The following is a 24,681-nucleotide window of genomic DNA, read 5'->3' as shown; positions in this document are numbered from 1 at the left end:
CATCCCATAGTCCAGTGCCCATATACCCATCACACATCCTCCATCCCATAGTCCCGTGCCCATATACCCATAATACATATCCTCCATCCCATAGTCCCGTGCCCATATACCCATAATACATATCCTCCATCCCATAGGCCCGTGCCCATATACCCATCATACATATCTGCCATCCCATAGTCCAGTGCCCATATACCCATCACACATCCTCCATGCCATATTCCCGTGCCCATAATACATATCCTCCATCCCATAGTCCAGTGCCCACATACCCGTCATACATATCCTCCATCCCATAGTCCAGTGCCCATATACCCATCACATCCTCCATCCCATAGTCCCGTGCCCATATACCCATAATACATATCCTCCATCCCATAGTCCCGTACCCATATACCCATAATACATATCCTCCATCCCATAGGCTGGTGCCCGTATACCCATAATACATATCCTCCATCCCATAGTCCAGTGCCCATATACCCATCATACATATCCTCCATCCCATAGTCCAGTGCCCATATACCCATCACACATCCTCCATCCCATAGTCCCGTACCCATATACCCATCATACATATCCGCCATCCCATAGTCCAGTGCCCATATACCCGTCATACATATCCGCCATCCCATAGTCCAGTGCCCATATACCCATCACACATCCTCCATGCCATATTCCCGTGCCCATAATACATATCCTCCATCCCATAGTCCCGTACCCATATACCCATAATACATATCCTCCATCCCATAGGCTGGTGCCCGTATACCCATAATACATATCCTCCATCCCATAGTCCAGTGCCCATATACCCATCATACATATCCTCCATCCCATAGTCCAGTGCCCATATACCCATCACACATCCTCCATCCCATAGTCCCGTACCCATATACCCATCATACATATCCGCCATCCCATAGTCCAGTGCCCATATACCCGTCATACATATCCGCCATCCCATAGTCCAGTGCCCATATACCCATCACACATATCCACCATCCCATAGTCCAGTGCCCATATACCCGTCATACATATCTGCCGTCCCGTACCCATATACTCATCATACATATCCGCCATCCCATAGTCCAGTGCCCATATACCCGTCATACATATCCTCCATCCCATAGTCAACCATTATGACATCATAATGAGCAGTGGTGCTTGCAACCTATGACTACATCAGCGTCGCCATGGCAACCATTATGACATAATGAGGGGCGGGGCTTGATACACACTCCTCCCCCCCATTATGTAGATAGTGGCAAAATTGTTTGGTGAATTGGAACGCGCGGGGTTAAAATTTCGCCTCACAACATAGCTTAGGACGCTCTCTGGGTCCAGACGTGTGACTGTGCCAAATTTCGTGGCTGTAGCTGCGACGGTGCGGATGCCTATCCCGGACACACACACACACACTGAGCTTTATATATTAGATTAGTAGTTAATGTCAATACTTCCAAAATCAGTTTGAGATTTCCTTTTGTGTGTTATCAGGACAAACAAGGTGACACCAACAATTGTCTGCCATCTTGTGTACGTCCTATTGGTCTTGATGTTTCCTCCATCACCTTCAGATACTGGTGGAACCTCTCGCCTTGTTTTTCACTGAAGTCTTAAAGTCATCTGGAAATCTCTTTTAATGGCTTGGAGATAATATGAGATGACTAGCACCCAAATTTCTGAAGTCAGCGAGCATATCTTGCACAAATTCTTCATAATCGTCTGCTCTGTGATTTCCCAAGTAGTTCTTCATAGAGCCCAAACTCTTCCTGGCCAAAGCCTCAGTGTCTTTCATGCATGCGGTGAAGCTGGAATCGTTCATGAGTTTATAAATGTGAGGACCGTCCAAGGCGTCAGCTTTTGGGTTTTCCATGCTCAGTCCAGGGAACGAGATAGAAATGTAATTGCAGCACTCTCCCTCCTCCCCCCCCCCCCCCCCCCCCTCGATTTGTCCAACACCCTTAACAAATTGCTTCGTTAGTCCTAGCTTAAATATGAAGTGGTGTGAGAAGGATTCTGTTATTGTCCACCAGTTGATCTTTGTTGCGCCACCACCATTTCTTCCCTTTTAGGCCATGAAACTTGTGCAATGATCTTGCTTTGCCCTGATATCCCAGAGGCACATGAAGCATGGGTATTGTGTGTCCAGATTACTGTCCAAGCAAAAGAAGTTCACCATCTTCAGATCTGAATAGATTTTCTCTAACACAAAGCCAATTCCTGATATATTATTGCAGTATACAAGTTCTACCTTTAGGTTAAAATATGGGAGAAGCCCCTCTTCTCTGGTCAGGCTGCAATTTTAAACTTCCACCTTTAAGATTTTGTTCATTAAATCTAGACGCTAAAAGTGCAGATGCTTGCTTGGACAGTTTAAAGTCTCGAATCAGGCCATAGAGTTCTTTTTGGCTTAACGGTTCAGGCCTCGAAGAGCTTCCAGCAAACACACTTCCACTGCTACTCCCTGCCATACCCTCCAATCCCTGCCTCCATCTGATGGTGGATGGCTGGGTAGTCTGATGGACACTAGTATGGAAATGTCAGTGCCATGCAGAATAGGTTGTCTCGCCGATCCCAAATCAAGATAATCCCACTGAGCTTTCTTGTAACAATTGAAGCCTTTAATCTTTACAACACAAAAAGAACAGTCATCAGGGTGGTTTTCCAGTTCTCTCCATACCTTTGACAAAACAAATTTTAACCTTTATCTTTTGCTTCTTGTCCACTGTCATAGGTAATCTACACATTTTGCAAACTATATGTGGAGGCCAAGATTTATCCAACCCTCCAAGCTGTGCTCCAAAATAAGCCAAGTATACGCGACGCACAAAGTCTGATATTTCTTCTTCATTTTTCAACCCATGTACTCTCCACAGATGTAGCAGAATACATCAGGATTGTTGATGCAGACTCCTCTTGATCATGTAAAAATTGACTTAAATTTATCTACTTAAGACAGAACTTTTGGGGTATCGTATAACCCAAGACTGGGTTGACAAACTTTTACTGTAGCCGACTACTATCCTCAGCAAATGAATAGTATTTCTAGCATTATAAGCATACAAATTGAAATACAAAATAATTATATGGGATAGGTCATTACCCAAGACACAGTTAAAGAGTCAAAAGGGCAAACGAGAGATGAGATATATATATACACGGTATATATATATATATATATATATATATATATATATATATATCTCTCTCTCCATCTTATGAGGCAGTGACCGGTGTCATATGCGAGGGTCACCATGTGTCCTCCAGGATGTGCACAGAGGCCGTGGGACTGCAGTGCAGTCAAATGCATAGCTGTGATTGCAATGCAAAATCAAAGTGTTGGTCTTGGGCAAGCTATTTGTCCAAGGCAGACTTAAGAAAACCAGCGCTGGGCTTTTCTTTTTGAAACGGACTACAGATTGGCAGTGGGCCGGTTTTGTTTCCTTCCCGGCCGGGTTTTCCATGTGGCCTACGGCCACAGGTTGCTTGTAAAAAATCTCTGTAGCAGAGGGTAGGGTGTCAGTTTGGTCTTGCAAGCATGCAGAGAAGGCGGCTCTGCAGAGCTTCACCTGTGTGAGACAACACAGGGCCAAGCGGAGCTAAAAGGCCTGGCACCCCTCAATATACACGGCGGTGTAGTCGCCCACAGCAATCGGTCTCGGAGGTGGACTGTGTCGTTTCCCGCCTGCGATCCGGGGGATCATATTTACTCTGTTTTGTGAGAACGCTGATCAGTAAAAGACTTTGCTGGGTCACTGCCTCATCACTGCACAGTTTGGATACCGCTGCACTCCATCTAGTAATTTTTTTGTAGACCTGCAGTGTCACTATATCCTAAAAAAAAAAAAAAAAAAAAAAAAAAAAAAAAAAAAAAAAAAAAAAAAAACACTTGATCTAGCTTCCTCTGAATCCTAAAAGCATTCATAGATATTATACTTAAAGATCATTTGTTGAGCAAAATTAATCAGGCTAGTTAACACATTGGCCACTGCCCACTTCTATATCAGTAGCAGTTTATTCTTTCAGCGCTGCCTACTGATATATACATACCTCAATTAATCAAAATTATACGGTATTATATGAACAATTTTGGCATCCTAGGGACTTTCCCTTGGCATCTCAGTAATGTCTTCAGCAGAAATTTGCTGATAGGCCGTCTGGCAGGCCTGGATAATGACATCAGCGGTCATTGTGTTAAAGGGGCATTCAGACCCTATTTGGAAAAAAAAAAAAAAAAGTTATGACTAAGTGGGGTCTAAAAAAAGGGACCGTTGCATTAACTGGTCTGATTTTTTTTTTTTTTTTTTTTTTACAACAAATGATCTTTAAAATATAATATCTATGAATGCCTTTAGGATACAGTGGAAACTACAGTAGATCAGACTTTATCAATTGCCTAGCCTTAAGGGCCTGTCACACTAAGCGATATCGCTAGCAATGTCGCTATAACGGCACTGGTTTTTGTGACGTTATAGTGATATCGCTGTGTCTGATACTTACCTCTGATCGCTCCCCCGCTGGTTATCGCTGATCTCGCGAGAACGTCCTGGACCGCTTCTAGTCACCAGCTTCCTGCTGGGCTTCCTGTGGCGCCGACGAGCGACGTGTGGACGCAGGCGGGCGGATGTCAGGATCGCCTCGTCTGACAAGTAAGTAGCGACTGCTGCTATGTCGCTGGTGAGATCTGCCTGTGTGGCAGCTCACTAGCGACCACTTAGCGATGCACCAGTGATATGACCGCGTCATATCGCTGGTGCATCGCTAAGTGTGACAGTACCTTTAGACCAACCCCACTGATCAGCTAGTTCTCAGATGCTGCCATAACACAGTGGCTCCCTCATATCTCTATAGTGGCCATGGCCGGGTACTGCAGATATAACCCCTTGTTATGTGAATAAAGGGGGGGGGGGGGGGGGGGGGGGGTGCAGCTCCCAATCACGGCCACAAAAAAAAAAAAAAAAAAAAAAGAAGAAAGAGGGAATTGCCATGTTCTGGCAGCATCAGAGCCCCACAGCAGCCAGTAAGAGCTGATCAATGGGTGGGTGACTGCTGTTGCACCAGCATGATCATATATAAATGGCTTAAGCCAACAATATATATTTATATAGCTCAAACCTTTCCAGGACAATTCTGCCTTTAGCTCACAAATCCCAATGTAGGAGTGGGACCTACAGAGAGAAAGTAGCAGGGAAGGTTTCTCACCTCTTCTGTGTTTTCCTAGTTGTGCTATTGCCATGGAAGAAAGAGAAAGCATTAGAGGTCAGTGGAAAGTCTCCTATGTTTAGCGGCTGCTGGGATGTGTCCTTTGTGTGGAGGGATCTCACATGTCTGTGCTGTCAGATAATTGGCCACTCGCACCCTGCAGCAGCACACACCCACAGGTTAGCAGCTGTAACCACACACCCCACTAAACTTTTCTATATAGCTAAAACAAAGAGGTACAGTAACTTCTACCTACCTGACGAAGGTCAGAAGGACAGAAAAATCCACATAGGCTGGAAAAGTTCCCAGCCTATGATGCATAGAGCGCACGTGCAATGATCTGCATCTGTGTAAAGCCCAAACGCACTGCATCTATGTAATACACTGCAGAGGAATACAATGACATTATCTACGCCATACGACTGGACAAACCACATACCACCGAGCAGTGCGAGGGAATGTCAGCGCGGACGATCACACGTGATACCACGAGGCTCTGGCATTACAACAATGTCAGAGTAAATAAGAACCAGACGTTGTGCTTCACCCACAGAAGAACGGGCGACACTGCCAGACGGAATGATCCTGCTGTCCTACGTGCCAGCTGCACCATAGAAAGCACTGGGCCATGAGCGGAGGGTTATAGTTAAGATTCTTAGGAGACATATTTGCTCTAAAAGGCTTTTAAAAGACTGTCTCAGACAAGAGAAAAAAAAAAAAAAAAAAAAATAATATGCAGTCACAGACTGCCAAATAAAGTGTGCATACGGTCACAATTTCCCTGTAGTTCCCATGCGTGTGAGCAGTAATGTGACTATGAGATTAACATATTTCCAGATAAGACTCCTGCATTTCTCCCAAATCTTTTCTACTGAGAGAATCAGGTTGAGCAAAACGGAGAAAATAGAGTCTATGCTAATTTTCAAAAATATCAAAATTTTATTAGTCATAGAAAAATGACAAGATGTAAATACATGCAAAAAGACAACATTAGATGAGCAGATTGTGTGACGAGAGGGTACATCGCCTTAGATATTCTGCAATATATATCTCTATCAGCAAATCTGAAGTGCAGACTGAATATTAGCTTTACATGGTGTACAGGAAGTAATCTCCGCAAGAGAAAGGTCACCTGCACAATGTATTGGACGCCGTGAATCTGCATGGTTCACTGATCACATGCGGATTCACCTGCATTCAGTAGACGGCAGCACTTTGTATGCAGCAAACGTGCTACGTCCAAAGCGCTGCCAGTTCCGGATCGTCTGCACATACCCCTACAGACAGTATGGAGCAGCTTCACATAACTAAAGTCACAACGTGGAGTTAGATACTTTGGTCTGGACACCGGTTGTGCAGCCAAAGATCACTCAATGCCGCTTCTACAATGCAGATGAACAGGGTAGACGCTGCCACCAGCAAGTGTAACTAGCAAGCTACAAAAAGTGGCAACAAGCTGGATTTTTTTATGACTTGCTCGTGGAGGTACACTGCAGGTCCACAATGTGACAATATCCCCTGGTCTCACAACCAGACGTTGCTGTGTGCCCATACACATTAACCATAAACCAATGGCACAAGCGGATCTACATCCAACAACAAAACTGCAGGAACAAGAAGGAAGAGGCGTCGAATCACAGATAGCACAGGATGGAGACAGGTTACTGATCAGCAAATAAAGTCTTCAAAACATCTTAAATTTAGTATGGAGTATGAGGACCACATGCAGAAATCCCCACACTCACAGCCTCGGCTGCGTGTTGTGCTGGAGCGTAACCATGCCATACGCACAGGAATGGAGGCGACAAATATTGCTGGCATCCCACTGCAACAGTCACAGCCATGTGGATGCTGGCTCTGACTGATCAGTGTCTGCAGCATGAAAAGATCCTGCAAGACACAGCAGCCATCTTGCTCTGCCAGTCTCAGGGTGCCGATAAGCCTCTGGCTACCATGGCAGCATAACTATGCCCACCGTATACAGCAGCCCATCACGTCCCACCGAGGACAGGGTCTGATTGGCTGCCAGTCAAACACCGACACTGTCAGGGCTGTGGAGTCGGTAAGCCACAGTTGCGACTCAGACTCCTGGATTTTATCAGGCTCCGACTCCGGCTCCTTCATAAATGGCCAATTCATAACAAATTTACTGTTGTAAAATATTAAACATCGTGCTTATTCAGTTTCTCACCATCATATAAGTAATCAGACCACTTAGAGCAAAAACTACATTTATTAGAATACAATTAGAATATAGCAAATAACTTTTCTAAACTGTAAGTAAATATGCAATAAACACTTTTATGCAGTTAATAAGAAGAAATCTATAAATTTGTCCTCAGAAAAAGTATTGCCTCTGTCAGATCCTCCTTCATGGATGCCCTCAAATCTGATCTAATTATTTTGAGAGCAGAGAACAACCTCTCTACACTAACTTGTGTTGGTGGCAAAGCAGTAACCACTCGGGCAATATCTCTGACAATGTCAGGATACAGAGGAATCGCTTGCTGCACTGTTATTTTTGATGAACGGTCAAATTTCTCAATTTCTTTTAGTGCACATGAAAAATTCTGCTGAAATGTACTGGCTGTGTTCCTTGATGGGGATGACTCTTCTTCTATGCGGGAACGCTTTGCACGGTCCTTGTGATCCAAATATTTTTCGAAATTAAATTCTTAATCAGTTGATGATGAGGGTGAAGATGTGGCAGGACGACCAAATTCTTCTTGTTCCTCCTGACTGTTCTGCAACCCTTTCATCCTTACTGCTATTTCAAACAGAGCTTCTTTACTTAGCTGTTGATCATCTAGAAGAATCCGATGCATTGGGTCTACATAAACAGCTGCCAAAAGAATGTTATTTTGTAATAGTAGCTCCTCTCGCCGTTTCATTGATGTAGCAATGCCACTTGCAATTAACCCTCCTCTTTGGGACAGGCGAAACATCAGGTTCTTCCACTCCTTTAAGAAAATACCTGGAGTTAAGTCCTCTGCTTGTAATTTTTTAGTCACTGTAAATGGGTGCTCTAGCAATTTTTCCAGCTCAGTCACCTGATTCCACTGACTTTCATTTAGCATCAGTTGAGGGTTAGCCATGTCTACAAGAAAGGTTTTCAGTTCAACCAAGCGCTGAATCATTAAGTACTGCCCCATCGTGTGGCTTGATCAATAATTGCCCCTTTTCCAGCACGTCTCTTCAAAATTGAGTCAACTTTAGGGGTTCTGGCAACAGTAGCCAATTTTCTCACCTTGCCAATCAGTGCAGCAGCATGTCCTTCTTGCAGACTGTCTCTTATAGCCAGCTGTAGCATATGCACAACACAGCGCATGTGATGAATGAAAGAACATATTGACACAGTTTCAACAAGATCTAAACTATCATGTTGCTGTTCATCTGAAGCAACTTCAGTTTGCTCCTCAGTTACAATACTGTGTTCCTCTATTTCAAACATTTCTGTGTCTGTGGACAAAAATATTCTTCTAGCTGCTGGTCACCATCATTACTCTCATTCATTAGCTTAATAGTACTTATCATATTTGAAGCATTGTCAGTTACGACAGAAAGAACTTGCTCTTTTTTAAGTTCATAGTCTTGCAGAACCTTTTCCACCAAGACCTGGAGAAACTCACTGGTGTGATGAGCTTTGGTGTCTTTTACTGCCAATGTCTTGGTAACTATTTCATTTTTGTCACAAACAAATCGGACATTGATGGCAAAATAGTTCACTCTGACGTGTGCAAGCATCCATTTTAAGAAACAGAAAGCGTCCCTTGAGAGTTTTTTTTAAGTTCTTCCTTTTGTTTAAAAGCTTCTTCGATTACTTATTTTCTAATTCTCTCTCCAGAGAAACACCAAGCTTGCGGGCCATTTCCCCATTCAGACACATAAAAGCTGGTCGTGAAAATAATGAAATAGGCACACTATCCTTTACAACAAGCTCTATGCTCTGTTTTTTAAATGTATCTACTGTCATTGTCACAGTAACTTTGTCACTGACAAAATATCTTGCAACTGATGGCTGCAAAGTTCTCTGCTCCTTTGTTTGGCTGGAAGAGCTGGGCACTGGTTCATTGGTTTGGATGCAGTCTCTCTCATCCACTGCTTTCAGTACTTCTGGATGAAAGCGCTGTAAATGTCTCTTTAGATTAGAAGCTCTGGTAGGAGCATTTTTATCTTTGCCTGAATATGCACTCATCTTGGCTTCACAGCATTTGTTTTCGTCTGGATCATTTGTCATACACTGACAGACATAATGTTTTCTATCTTGAGTGATGGTGAAATGTTCAAATACAGCTGATTTAATGTGATGCTGCTTTGACATTCTCAGGTTTTTAATTCTGCATTCACAATCCAAATGACAATTGTTTTTCCTAAAAACAATTGTACAAAATTACTGCCAGGTCGTACAACTGATATAGTGGTCAGTAATACTGTTATTATTCCTCATGTACTCACAGTTAACTGATGCAAAGTTTGTTGAAAGGATACTACTTACAGTCTTCCTCTTCTGAGTAGCAGGCAGCTGTGAGATGCTTGGAAGACGCACACCTAGTACGATCTGGTCTAGAGGAGGAGCTTTACTACTAAGAATTTTCAACACATTTTCACTTTCAGTTTCATACATTGTAAGTAGGGGGGTTGGGGCAGCATGAGGTTAACCAAGTATAAGATTAGATAAGGGCAGTGGAGAACAGTGACACACAAGAAGTAAGAAATGTCTCTATCTCCAGCAGAACTGCTTATCACTGTTGTTCATAGTTTGATAGAACATATATATTTGAGTAACATTTATAAAATTCATATGAAAGTTCAATTATGAAATAAATTTTTTTTTTTTTTTTTTAAAACTGGAGCTGGAGTCGGTACATTTCTACCGACTCCGACCAAAACTAACTCCGACTCCACAGCCCTACACACTGTACAACTTATTATCAATGTAAACAAAGGATCAAGTCCTCTTAGAAGACTAGTAAGTATTGTGTTAAGAAAAATCAGCAACACCACACAGAATGGATTTTTTCTATTCTTGCACATAAAGAGTTAATAAAAGTTGGATACCAAATGGTCCCACAAAAAAAGCTCAACACAGCCACGTCAAAAGGAAAGATATCAATGGACATCTGAGAAGTGTTTTACTGAATGCACTTGGACAAATCATCAAGATCCCCTGCTGGCAGCTCCCTGTGTAATCACAGACAAATAATGTCCCAGATGTGCTTGACGGGAGACAAGTCTGGAGACGCTGCAGTGATGGTAGCACATTTAGGACACGAAGGCTGCTTACACCACCCGCTCTCAAACTCTGTCACAGCTCAGATCAAAGGGGGACGAAAACCCATAAAAACAGGCTGCAATGATGGAAAGAACTTTTCTTGATGTACTTAGTAGGAAATTGGCATCTTTTTCTGGTGTAAAAGGGTTTTGTTTTTTTTCACTTGAAAAAGATGCCAAGTCGCCGTTGAAACGTGTTCTTACTAATGGCATCAAGACAAGTTATTTCCAGTGTCGCACCTTGTTTGTCCACCTTTGGTCAATTACTCCTGACAGATTTTCTCCCTTGCTAGGGGTTAGCAACAGCTTTAATTTTATACTTGTATAGTGGTTGTGTCTAACACAATACCCTCAGGTGAGCACCACCGATTGTCTATTTGCCCTCCTCTATTAGGTTTAACCCTATATGTGCACGCTATTCCCTTTACTTCTCTCAAGGTACAGAGCAAGAGGACAATGGATGTCGATCCTCTTCAGCGAAGATTACCGCTAATGTCTTGGATGCAAGGATAGCTGGAAATTGGTCTGGAAGCCATCAATACCATCAAGGGGCCTCCACAAGGGAATGGTCCTTCTCCGAGGATTATGATGTGGGGTGGCAAAATGTACATTTACCCAGACCACTCTAGTGTTTAATCCAGGTAACACCAACAGCTCAGCGTTACACCAATTTGTTCGTGGAACCAATAGTTGGCCATTACGCCAAAGTGTCCCAGTCGCTACCATGGCCAGCTGAGTCTCCAGACTTGTTTCCCCATCAAGAACATCATTGGTTGGCACAAAGAGCAGTCAGCAGCGGAACTTGACGATTTGCCCAAGTGCGTTCAGAACATTCCTCAGACGACCATTAATAACCTCACTGATAGCAGCCGAGGCTGCAAGTTCTGGCATTTCTGCACATACAATGAAATCGATAGATAGTTTGCATGTACTAGATAGAGGCCCAATGCTATCGCATCGGGAGGGCAGTAATGTCACGATAGGGCAGACTATGCAGCGTTGAGAACCCCCCCCTCCCCCCATGTGCTCACCCACCTATCCACTCTCTCTTTCCCCATGTGCTGACTTCTTCCATCTGTGCTCCCTTCTTTGACCTGTCTAACCCATGTGCTATCCCCTTTGTTTGCTGCTGTCTCTCTCCATCCTGTGCTGTCCCGTTTGAGCTGTCTCCCCCCTGTGCTCTGTCCAACCCCCCCCCCCCCCCCCCATCTCTGGTCTTCTCCTCATTGTCTGTGTCTGACCATGTACAGAACATATCACAGCTCCTGGGTAGGGGAGGGAGCAAAAGACACTGACATTACAACAAGAGATCGCAAAGGATTCTTTTGTGAGGTAAAATATTGTTTAAAAACAGTCAGTGAAATATTTTACCACACAAAATGAATCCTCTGCAATCCTCTGCTGTAATGTCAGTATTGTTGGCTGGTACCACCAGCAGTTTCCATATTGGGACACTCATCACTTGGGTGTTCCAATATGGCAGTCTGAACTTCCGCCGCTTGGAATTCTCAGATCCGGACGAGAAGACATTACAAGGTATGTATGTATTGTTTCCCACTTTCCCTTATGGGGGAGGTTAGGGGGAAAGAATTCTGATTATTCAGCGTTCCTTATTAAAGTAAGGGTTCCCTCACACTTGTGTATAACATGCCTGAGTGCTATGGGATGTTTTATAGGGTAGCACTTGGCACAATTATAATATGGCGCAGTGCAGGTCAGCGAGTATAGAACAATGGCAGCATGCAATATTCGGATTACACAAACCATCTATGCATGCATGTGAAACATCGGACTGCACTCTGATGTCATCCCAGTGCAGTCCAACATACACACACAATGGGGACATTTCTCAGACTTCTCTGCACTGGTGATAGGATGTTCTCATATGAGAGAATCGGATCACACGCCGATGACTTGGCGCAAACTCGAACAGAGTATCGTTAGCATAATCGGCCCGATTCTCGTCCATAAGGGAAAGCGATGGCCATGTGATCCTGGCCTAAAAGGGAGACTCAGCTGAGCTGAGGGTGCAGGTTTAGGTGGACTCTGGAGAAACCGTGGATGAGTCTTGTGGCACAGTGACCAAGCCCTGCTATAGAAGTGAATAGAGCACAGTAGATGTGTGGCCACTCTCTTCCTCAGTAGCACCAGACCAATTAGACATTTATGGCACATTCTGAGGATACCCCAAAAGCATCCAAGATGGGACAACCTGCAAGTCTGGTTATGAAGAACTAATAAGCCAGGCTGATAAAGATAATTTTGATTGCAAGCAGTAACGTTTCACAAATGTTCTAGGGAGCAATATACCGTAAGTGAATGCGCGGAGCACATGAACGCTGCAGCCATTAAGCCACAACACAAGCAGCACAGTAACGTAATGCAAATGTTTGGCAGAGGAGGTCATTGGCGACTTTCATCTAGTCTCCTTCCTCAGTATGGACCCCACACAAACTACCAGGGAGGGCATCCCGCAGTTTGTACAGACTGGCACTTGTTCTGTGCAATGCACCAAGTGTCCTGCTACGTACGACCCAGGGCCAAATCCTGAGCTCATGCTCGTGAGCAGCTGCTCCCAGAATAAAACAGATAGCCCCCCACCACCACGAGCAATGGGGTCCACAAACCACACAAGGGACAGAGGCTTCCTCCAGCTATAAATAGTAAACCCTTTCTGTAGTAGCTGGAGAAATGTAACAAGCAGAAGAGGTGGAGCAGCAGCCGCCCCCTGCAGGGACACCGCAATCAGCGTTACCATGGGAACACCTAATGCTATGCGGTTTGAAGAACACTAGTGATGGAGGACTGCAGCAGGTGTGAGGAGCGCACGAATCTACAGCAAGTGTCTGCACCATCATTTCATCTGTATACTCTCCCAATATACACAGATGCCTCCTCCCTAGTAATCAACCTATATTCAGCCCATTAAAGAGGCAAACCACCCTGCCAGTAAAGTAGCAGCGCTTGAATCTGCACTCCCAATGATACCAGTATCTTTTTTTTTTTTTTTTTTAAATCCAAATGTATTAACCCCTTAACCCCCAAGGGTGGTTTGCACGTTCATAATTGGGCCAAATTTTTACAATTCTGACCACTGTCCCTTTATGAGGTCATAACTCTGAAACGCTTCCATGGATCCCGGTGATTCTGATATTGTTTTCTCATGACATATTGTACTTCAAGTTAGTGGTAAAATTTCATTCAAATAACTTGCGTTTGTGAAAAAAAAACCCCGGAAATTTGGCAAAAATTTTTAAAATGTCACAATTTTCCAACTTTGAATTTTTATGCCCTTAAATCAGAGATACGACACACAAAAAACTTGATAAGTAACATTTCCCATATGTTTACATCAGAACAATTTTGGAACAAAAAATTTGTTAGGAAGTTAAGGGTTAAAAGTTGACCAGCGATTTCTCATTTTTTGCAACACAGTTTTATTTTTACGGACCACATCACATTTGAAGCCACTTTGAGGGGTCTATATGATAGAAAATACCCAAAAGTGACACCATTCTAAAAACTGCACCCCTCAAGGTGCTCAAAACCACATTCAAGAAGTTTGTTAACCCTTCAGGTGCTTCACAGGAATTTTTTGAATATTTTTTAAAAAAAATGAACATTTAACTTTTTTTCACAAAAAAAAAACAAACTTCAGGTTCAAATTTTTTTTTTATTTTACCAAGGGTAACAGGAGAAATTGGACTGCACAAGTTATTGTGCAGTTTGTCCCGAGTACGCCGATACCTGATATGTGGGGGTAAAACACTGTTTGGGCGCATGGCAGAGCCCAGAAGGGAAGGAGCACCACTTGACTTTTTCAATGCAAAATTGGCTGGAATTCAGATCGGACGCCATGCCACGTTTGGAGAGCCCCTGATGAACCTAAAAACAGTGGAAACCCCCCACAAGTGACCCCATTTTGGAAACTAGACCCCCAAGGAACTTCTCTAGATATGTGGTGAGAACTTGAAACCACAAAGGCTTCACAGAAGTTTATAACGCACAGCGGTACAATTAAAAAAAAAAAAAAAATCATTTTTTTCACAAAAATGATCTTTTCACCCCCAATTTTTATTGTCCCAAGGGTAACAGGACCCTAAAAGTTATTGTGCAATTTGTCCTGAGTACGCCAATACCCCATATGTGGGTGTAAACGACTATTCGGGCGCATGGCAGAGCTCGGAAGGGAAGCAGCGCCATTTGACGTTTTTGGCTGGAATTGAGGTCGGACAACATGTCACGTTTGGAAAGCCCCTGATGTACCAAAACAGTGCAAACCCCCCCCAAATGACACCATTTTGGAAACTATTATTATTAAAACTATTATTTTTACACTTTTTTTTAACTTTATTACATTGTCCCGGGGGGACATCACTGTCCTGTGACAGATCGCTGATCTGTCACATCAGATTGCTGTGACAGATCAGCAATCTGTCACAGGCATTGAAGCAGACTTCCTCATGCCTGTGCTTTGCAGGCATGAGGAAGCCGGCTCCCTGCAGACCCCCGAAGGTCCCCGTCGCCATATTGGATCCGGGGACCTGCAGGGAAGGAGCCCCCGCAGCAGCGCTGCACACTGCTCTGCTGTGGGGGGCTCAGGGAAGCATGGAGGGAGCCCCCTCCCTGCCGATGCTTCCCTTTAAACCCCGGTACACCGCGATCGTGTTTGGATCGTGGTGTGCCAGGGGTTAACGTGTCGGGGGCGGTCCGTGACCGCCCCTACACATTGTGCTGGGTGTCAGCTGTCATAATCAGCTGACACCCGGCCGCGATCAGCGGCGCTCACTGAGCGCCGCTGATCGCTGTGACGTACTATCCCGTCCTTGGAAATGAAGTCCCAGGGCACATGGATGGGATAGTATGTCACATGGCAGAAAGGGGTTAAAAAAATGGATCCCAGGATCGTAGACTTCCTAGCAATTTATTAGTCAACGCGTTATAAAGTATACCACGTCATCAGGACAAGCCACATTGAAGTCACTAAAACAGCTATTGAAACTCTTCGATCCTATGATCCATTTCTGAGTACCTATGATCCAAGATACTGGTATAGTCAGCAGCGAAGATCCAGACATCACTAGAATCAGGCTCTCTGCTCCTTACATCACGCTGCCCTCAGATTAGGTGGCAAAAACCTGGTGAAAAGATTCCCTTTAATATCCAGGTTACAAACAATAGTGAAGACCATTTACGAGGATGATCTGCTACTACACATCAAGATGCATCTCTAGAGGAGACGCTGAACCTAGTGTGTTCGCACCGACACTCTTTGCACGTACAGAATAGATGGCTGTTTTATCCCACGTGGCTCTGAGGACACTGCTTGATACACTTTCAAGCGCACAAGTGACATCAGCAGAGGAACCAGGGAGAAGACCAAGCCCAGTGAGTGCACGGCTGGCAGTGTCAGTGCGCAAGCGCACACATGCAGTGCAGCGAGTGCTGTCCAGCACAAGCTAGGGACAGTTCCAAAGTAGCAAATTAAGGGGCGCAACCATGAAACTAGCCAATGGCATCACTATGTGCACAGAAGCCACCTCTTTTGCATATGGATTAAACATCACAAGCATTACCATTAACCGGTGCGATTCTAGTAGATTTTTTCTTTATAGGGTGAAGTTCCCTATATGCTTGTACATGTTCCCTTTAACCCCAATCAGATACTACAGACAAGAACTATTGAAAGAGCACGTGTCTCATTGCACTATATAAATGCCATAAGATTTTAGACAAAATGAGATTGGTGTACTTCCATATCTGTATGACATTTCAAAAGAAAAAGAAATAAAATCACCTCTGCTCACCTGTATGCTGAGTGACAGCTCATCTGTACCCCCCCCCCCCCCCCCCCCCATTTCCTGTTGCGCTCTAAATGCTCAGTACAAGCTGGGTGACGCAGATTACACTTGAACTTTTCAGCCATTTAATTTTATAGCCAAACCTATAAAATGCTCATATTATCATCATCAATATTATATAGCCATCCTGAGATGAATTTTCAAAGCAATTATACCAGCATTGTCAGGTCTATTATCTATATGATAACAAGTACAACAGTCAAAGTAAAGCTCATCACATCGAGCACTGTCCTTTTGGTTGTCAAATGCGTGTGAAACAGGACCAGCAGGATCTCCCCATTACACAGGGATGGATTATGTCTGTAAGATGCTTTACATGCAGAAGCTCTGTAACCTCTATACAAAATGACCATAGCATTGCCCCGCCAGCTGAACCCAATACACATCAGGGAATGGTCATGTGCAGATTTTTTTTTTTTTTTTTGCATGTTGCTGCATTTTACCACAGACAGTAAAGAAACTATAAAAGCAGGTTCACTCCGGTGAACAGACCACAAAGAGAATCAAAAGGTGCACTCTTGCATCATGGCACTACCAAGTCATCAGCGGGCACTTAATAGCAGACCCCACTATTGTCAACTATACAGGGCCACAGCATTGGTCTAAACCACCATTTATGTGTACGGTGGCACTCCCAGCCAGTGAAGGGAACGCAGTACAACCCCAGAGCTGTGGCCATCTCCTCACAAAAAACAGGTCACAATCCTTTCACATGCGTTCCCCCCCCAAAGCAGTCAGCAGCTTTCTGCCTTACAGTTGCAGTGCAGACTCTAGAAATGCCAGTAACCAGCTGCATCCCGCACAACTTTATGCCACTAGAGACCTGTGTATACACATGGCTGGAAGGAGAGACGGGCACCAAGTAGTAGGAACACAATTAAGCCATCTTTACAGCAGATCTTACAGCCTGTTCACACAGACAAGCTTCAGATCGGATGGCAGGCTGACAAAGTCAAAGGGAGAACTCAATTCTTAGGTTCCACATAAAATTCAGCTTCGATGTAATAGTCAGACTTGCATTGGTAAATTCCCATTGTTCACATGATTAGACCTTACTACTGTGTCCCAATACAGCCTCCAAGCCAAGACTGCAGACTACACAGACAAGACGAAATTTGGACCGACAGACTGATGGGAACGGCCGACCATCTGATATGCAACAGGGTCTTCCAACCCTCCTCAGGGTGATGTGGGGGCAGAGGAGTTGAAGGATAAGACAGCTGGAGTTTCATTTTGAGTTCTTGCAAAAATTCCTTTTTCCTTCCCATGTATAGTATTTATAAAACGAAGAAAATACATATATTCCACACACCTGCACTATCCGGATAGGCGGCAGCCATCTGAGCTATTGCCCTCAGGCTTGCACTTCCCCAGTAGGATAATTGCAACATAGGAGATATAATCACTAACTAGCTTGGACTATGGCTCAATACTAAGGCATTGCATTCTAGGAGACGCAGCGATGAGTAAATATTCTAACTGCGTTGTTAGAGGTCTACAATTCAGGCATTTGTGACATTACTCACAGCCAAGTGGAAGCCCGGTCTACAGGACACCTCAGATCTCAGTGGCGCTTACAATTTCCTTTGCAATACAAAGAGGGAAGTTAAGAGTAAATATTCAGACCTGCACTTCCGTCTGATTTCTCAAGAAGCGGTCTCTCGTCTGGGGACATGTAGCACAAGTTCAGGCCAAAGCTGGTGCCCACGCTACCCTGTCCCCTTCATGGGATTAATGACCTGAACAGACCGCGTCGTGCAGAGACATCGGAGCAGTCAGGGTCACAGCTTGTTATACAAGTCACCAGACGAGAAGAGGGGGTTGGAAAGAAGTACCGTAATTTCAGAGGTTTTGCCCTTACAGCCATTATATTGCAGTAAAATGCACCTGTTTACAAGAATCTCCATGTCAGTACGATCACGATGATACCAGACTTTTACAACTTGCCATTTTAATGGTCAAAAAACATTTAAAAGATAACCCAGGAATTTGGGTTTTGTGTGTAACTTACGACAATAACTTTTTGTTGATGGATCTGCGATGGTTTTTTGCAAGGCGAGCTGTAGTTTTTATTTCCATTTTCAGGTACATACTGGAGATTATATTTTTGCGTCACAACATTTATCGTATGGATTGAATTTCATATTTTGACGAATCAGACCCTTACAGATGTGGCAAAACCAAATATATTGTCATCGGGGGGGATGTCTTCACGTGAGAATATACAGTAGCTAAAAATCACTGTCTCTTATGAACCCGGCCTGAGGGCTACCAGCATGGCAACCAGCATTCAGCAGAAACCCATCTGCCATGATAATTCATGTGCCTCTGGGACCACCCACCTCAGAGACTGACCGCATCACTTCAGGTGTTGCCTGACTTGGTACAGAAGTCTGCAGTCACTCCATGTTACTGCAGAATAGTGATCTGCATACTTGTTTCTCTCAATTCGCTTTATCAAGAGAATCCGAACGCAGCTAGTTGACAAGTGACTGATCCTGTGTAAAATACATCTATGCGGTCGCCCGCTTGCAGTGGCAATACTGGGGAATCAGGACAGCGTGTGCACTTCGCACACTGTCACGAGTTACAGAGTAACTGCAGTATCTTGTCACAAGTCTGGACAGCCCCAGAGTAAACACCAGCAACTGAAGCTTAGTGCCAATCACCATTTTCTAAATTGATCGAGCAGGGCCTGTTGGATGGAACTGCATGCAATCAGAAAGCAACATACCTCCCTGCAACATCAAATAGCACATGATCTCTCCAAATCAGGGAGTGAGCATCTGATGTGGCTACAAGTGCCCTGATCACACAGCTAAATGTCCTATAAAGTCCCCCCACCACCGCTAACAGTTCTACAAAGGCCACCCCCACCACCTCCAGTCCTACAAGCACACACCAATTGAAAGGCCTACAAGTACCCCCCCCCCCTTCCCCACTGATCACAGACCTGCAAGTCCTGCACCACTGCCAAAAGGACCACGGACAGAGACAACCATCATAATAGCTTATTGTAGGCAGAGCAATTTGGCTCACCAGCTTCTGGGAATGGTCCAGATACTTGCTGATGGTCAGAGAATTTTAAAAGGGAACACTCAAGTATTATTTTGCGGCAGACACACGAGAATGAGGTTCCTTCTGCAGCATGCACAAAGTGGTTTGCAGGCCTCATTCAGATAAAGGGGACAGTTGCAGAATATCTATATCCTTCCTAGAGACTATTGTCATTTGCCCACCATTTATGGAGTCTTAAATTAACTACTAGTCTGAGCAGTCAGATTCCGAACACTTTGAGACCTGTCTAACAAGCCCCCTGGCCTGTAAGCAACATCCTACAATCAGAGCAAGTAGGAAATGTTTAGTTTGACAAGACGAGCGGATGACAACATCACAATGACTTCAAATGCAACAATCACTTTTTAAAAAACAGAAAAACTTTATTGGAATCTCTATAAAACAATTACAGATTTCATTATCTGCTCTAAGGCTATGTTTACACGTTGCAATTTTGCTGCATTTCTCTCATGTGCATGTTGATAAAGCTTAAGCAGCAAAACACGCTTTGTGAATATAGCTTAACAGTCTGTAAAACCTGCTGATGTACAACAAAGATGATACCACAGAAAACAACTAGCTAATGGGGTCAATTCAGAAGTGGTCAGAATAATACACATGAACGTTACATGGCAAAGTATAACCCTCACACAACAAGGACTAAGACGCCCAACCAGCCCGGGTTAGTGACAGATTTCTGGGGCTGTGATCCTTGGGTGCGGTGTCTCAAAGATGGAATTGAACTTGCAAGAGGAGGAGGTAAAAAAAAAAAAAAAAAAAAAAAAAAAAAAAAGGGAACAATAAAGCACACCAAGTCCAAAAGTGTCTGTGCAGCCTAAAAATAAACCTCTCATTGAGCTTTACCTGACTTCTGAAAGTATGGACCTGGGCAAGTGGGATAAATAAAGTCGCTCCAACTCACATTAGCCAAACCGTTCCTGCAAAGAAGAAGACAAGTACAAGAAGACAAATAGATGTCTTAATTAGGTGCCATAATACACACAATGATCACCAATAATAGAAACCCACTACATTAACATTTACTGTAATGGTCTTGTCCAGTGAAAAAAAAAAAAAAATGAAAAGTTACCACTTATCCACAGGATAGGTGATAACCTAGTGTGGATCTCAGAGGCCAGACGCCCACTGATCGGCACTTTTACCCCCTGTTAGAGGAGCAGCAGTGCCCATGCCATTGCCTACTGGTCTGAAGCCTTGGATATTTCCAACAGCCATATAGAGAATCAATATAATGGCGATTGGATATCTGACCTGTAGCATCATTTTGGATCAGAGATAAATATTCCTCATTCTGCCAATTGGTGTGGGTCACAGCAATCGGACCCCCATCAATAAGTACATTATCACCTGCCCAACTTGTTTCACTGGACAACCCCTATAACGGAGCATTAAACATGCTCAAGCCTCATATCCTGTATTTGAGCCTCACTTGGTTTCACGTAAAACAAGGATATATTATGCAGATTGGTGGGATTCCTTGCCATTCTCAAGATCTGCATTGCTGTTAATGAATGGAAATTGACAGTTTGACAGATTTAAAATGACAAAAGCTGATTACTGCCTATTCATTTTCAGCCAGCAGATCTTTCTAAAGCTTGTTATTAGTGCCAGGGACAAGACTCCTGTGTGATAATTCCTCTTACATTGGTGAATACCTGCATGATTCCATCCAAGACATTCCCGGTCCTTGGATGCTCTTGTACCTATGGCCAGCTTCACTCTGCAGTTTAACAAGTTCTTCTCTGAAAAAAAGTCTGTCCAAGTTTCTAAAAACTGATCCAAATAACACTGGAAATAAAGCTGGAACTGAAATATTCTGCTTGGACGTCAACCTACAAAGTTCCTTGTGCGGTCGCTCAGTTTGCCACTAGGCAGATTAGTTATCCCACTGCCTCGACAGACCAACAACCCTTAGTGACAACCAGATTAGCTGTCAATCTTTCCACAAAGTCTAAGCAAGTGCTAGATTTAATGATTACGGCACCAACTTCTGCCGTCTGTCTGAAGGCACTTTTGCACTTTACTAGGGGCAGGAGATATGTGCGCAAGTCATTATTGAATATCTAAGTGCACCACAAAAAAAAAAAAAAAAAAAAAAAAAAAATAATATAAAAAGGGAATACCGGTATATTCACAGAAACGGAACTCTGGGATATGTCCACACCACCGCAGGTCTTGAACAATTCCAACTATAAATAGTAAATGATAAAACTGCAACCTGAATACCAAACAGAAAAAAGCATGACTTTCAGCCAAGTTCAATAATTGTTTTCATCAATGGGCTCATTTCTTGTAGGTCAAATTTGATAGACTCAGTAAGAGATATTCGATACCAGTGATCTTATGCCACATCCATGCCGGTGGTAGATTTGCACACCACTGGACGATTGCAACACGTGTGACATTTGCAGAGAATTTTTGCCAAGATCCATGGTAGAAATTATCTAGTCTTAGGGCAGGTGCATCACCGTGTATTTTCTCAGCTGAGGGAATCAGGTCCAATATGCAAGTCACTCTTATCAATGTCAGCATACTATGGTCCCATTTTCTGGGATGAAGAGAAGATGGACAAAATACATCTCTCCATCTTCTCCATTGTGTGCTTGCTCGGAAATCAGGCTGCACTCAGATCTGATCAGTCCGATGGTTTCCATACAGTCATTGACTTGCATGGCTGCGTGCAATCAGATCAAACTCTGGGAAGCTGCAATTTTCTTCCACTGGTCAGAGAGGGAAAAAGAAAAAAAAAAAGAAACATGTGTACGGCCCCACAGGACATTGGTCCAGGTGCAATCCAATATTTGGACAGATCACACTCGGACCGAAAATACGGTTGCCTGCACCTGCCCTTAAAGGATTATTCCTTCAAACCGAGACTTGTCCCATAATTCACCGATTGCGGGTACAACCAAGCCCCTTAGCAGAGCTCCGTCTGGTCCTCTCCATCGCCCCAGCAGTTGGACCCTCAGTGATCAGTAAGTTATCCTCGATCTTATGGACAGGGGGATAACTCTTGGTTCTGGGAACAATACTTTAAGGTTAGAGATCAGCATTTTGGCTAATATTTCTGTGGACAATGTAACTGTTAAAGTAGAGAGTTGAGGTACTGTCACACTTAGCGATGTACCAGCGATCCCGACCAGTGATATGACACGGTCAGGATTGCTGGTGCATCGCTAAGTGGTCGCTAGTGAGCTGCCACACAGGCAGATCTCACCAGCGACATCGCAGGGGTCGGGGTCGCTACTTACCTGTCAGACAAGGCGATCCTGAAGTCCTCCCACCCACGTCCACGCGTCGCTCGTCTCTCCACAGGAAGCTGACGACGAGAAACAGTCCTGGACGTTCTCGCACGATCATCGATAACCAGCGGGGAAGCCGGTCGTAGGTAAAGGCCCCGTCTCACTAAGCAATCTCGGTAGCGAGATCGCTGCTTAGTCACAACTTTTGTGACGCAACAGCGATCTCACCAGCGAGATCGCTGTGTGTGACAGCGATCAGCGAGCGGCCCCCCTGCCGGTATCGCTGATCGCTGCAAGAAATCTCTGGACATTTCTTTGGTCTCTGGTCTCCCGCTGGCCAGCACGCATCGCTGTGTGTGACAGCGGGAGACCAGCGATCAGATGTAAAAAATAATAAAATAAAAAATATAGTTATTCTCACCTTCCGACGTCCCGTTCAGCCATCCTGCCTCTCTCCACGCTCCGGTCCCAGTAATCCATTGCACGAATGACCGCGAGACTTTGTTATCCCGCGAGACCGTGACATCTCGCGGTCATTCGTGCAAAGGATCACTGGGACCGGAGCGTGGAGAGAGGCAGGAAGACTGCGCGGGACATCGGATGGTGAGAATAACTATATTTTTTATTTTGATTCTATTTTTTACAGGGATGGCCAGCGATGCCGGGCGCTCGGCATCGCTGTGCTGATCGCTGGTGAAGCTGTCTGTGTGACAGCTCACCAGCGATCACATAGCGACTTACTAGCGATCCTGACACCTTGATATCGGTGTCGGGATCGCTGGTAAGTCGCTTAGTGAGACGGGGCCTTAAGTATCACACACAGCGATATCGCTAGCAATATCGTCACAAGTTATAGCGATATTGCTAGATATATCGCTTAGTGTGACAGGCCCTTAAGAAATCTCCAGCATCACCAGTCCATCAAAGAGACAGCTGCAGTCAGTCATCAGCTGTGATTTTGCATGTAACTACTGAGGTGATTACCTGCGCCGCCATCCCTGCAGGAGTGCCACGGTGAAGAACGCCATTCAATCAGCAGAGGAAAGCTTATTGCTTTACATCACAACCCCTAACTAACTCCACCGTGCACATACAGAGCAGCTAAAAAGTCAGGGATGGAATTGAAGTTTTTTTTTTTTTTTTTTACACTATGTCACCACAATAATTTCCTCGATTTTCCACACAGTATACGGTGGAATGAACGATTTCATGTAAAACTACATCCCGCCCACAACACAGGCCCTCACACGTTTACAGTGACAGATGGTAAAAGTGGGAGAAATAAGAGTATAACGTGAAACCTGTCCGCGGCAGGAAGGGTTAATAGTCACCATAGTAACAGCGGAACGTTAGCACGTGTCCCCTCCGCCGCTGCGCTCCGCACTGCACGGGGTTAACAGCTGACGGAAACTGACTTCCGCTCCCAGTCAGGACTTCCGGGGCCGCTGTTGACGTCACCGCAGCAAATGGGCTCAATTGCTAACGACGTCACAGCCTTCACATGACCTCTGGGCCCGGTAGAGGCGGATATCTCGCCGGTAGTTACCCCTCAGACGTCCACACCGTGTATATGTTCTGTGAGGGACAGCAATAAAGACATACGGGCCCATCTCCGCGGCCTCCGTGCGCGCTGCTCAGTCGTAAGTCTCCGCACTGTTCGCTCCTCCTGCTCCGTCTGAGCATAAAATGGGAAACATCCCCTTTACAAAATGGCGCTGAGCCCTTTGGCAGGCGCCTGCGCACTGGCGCTTAGCGCGCATCACTCGCCACCTCCCCCTTTGCGCAGCCCTTTCAGCTCGCTCTAAACTCGGCTTTTAGTTCCGTTTCCAGGAGACAGAGCAACCAATCATATGTTAGAGACGGCATCGTCGCTTAATCAGAGCAGCCAATCAGCATTCTTTTAACTCCATCCGGATCTTAACTATCCACTGACATGAAGAGAAGGACTGTCTACCCTGTTAGCTGTCCAATCAGTTGCGTCTAACCTGATTAACCAATCAGCAAATGTCATGATCCTACCT

General features: G+C 44.5%; 1 protein-coding gene and 1 long non-coding RNA gene across 2 annotated transcripts in view; one reads left to right on the top strand and one right to left on the bottom strand.

Moving 5' to 3' along the window:
• Positions 1 to 19,755: 19,755 nt before the first annotated feature.
• On the bottom strand, positions 19,756 to 24,587 carry LOC141098144 (uncharacterized). The gene is made up of 2 exons (XR_012234158.1): positions 21,542 to 24,587; positions 19,756 to 20,335 (listed from the first exon to the last, which is right to left on the bottom strand). It is a non-coding gene; the product is annotated as an uncharacterized lncRNA (long non-coding RNA).
• The window catches only part of ARID4A (AT-rich interaction domain 4A), a 145,352-nt gene continuing 144,927 nt past the window's right edge, over positions 24,257 to 24,681 (top strand). The window contains exon 1 of the mRNA XM_073585683.1: positions 24,257 to 24,300. The gene's annotated coding sequence lies outside the window, so the exon portion shown is untranslated. The remainder of the gene's footprint in view (positions 24,301 to 24,681) is intronic.

This window comes from Dendrobates tinctorius, unplaced genomic scaffold, assembly GCF_039654945.1.
Source record: "Dendrobates tinctorius isolate UK_male_01 unplaced genomic scaffold, ASM3965494v1 ptg000010l, whole genome shotgun sequence".
Lineage (NCBI taxonomy): Eukaryota > Metazoa > Chordata > Amphibia > Anura > Dendrobatidae > Dendrobates > Dendrobates tinctorius.
Note: the sequence above shows the minus strand (reverse complement) of the source record. Positions and strands in the feature narration are given on the sequence as shown.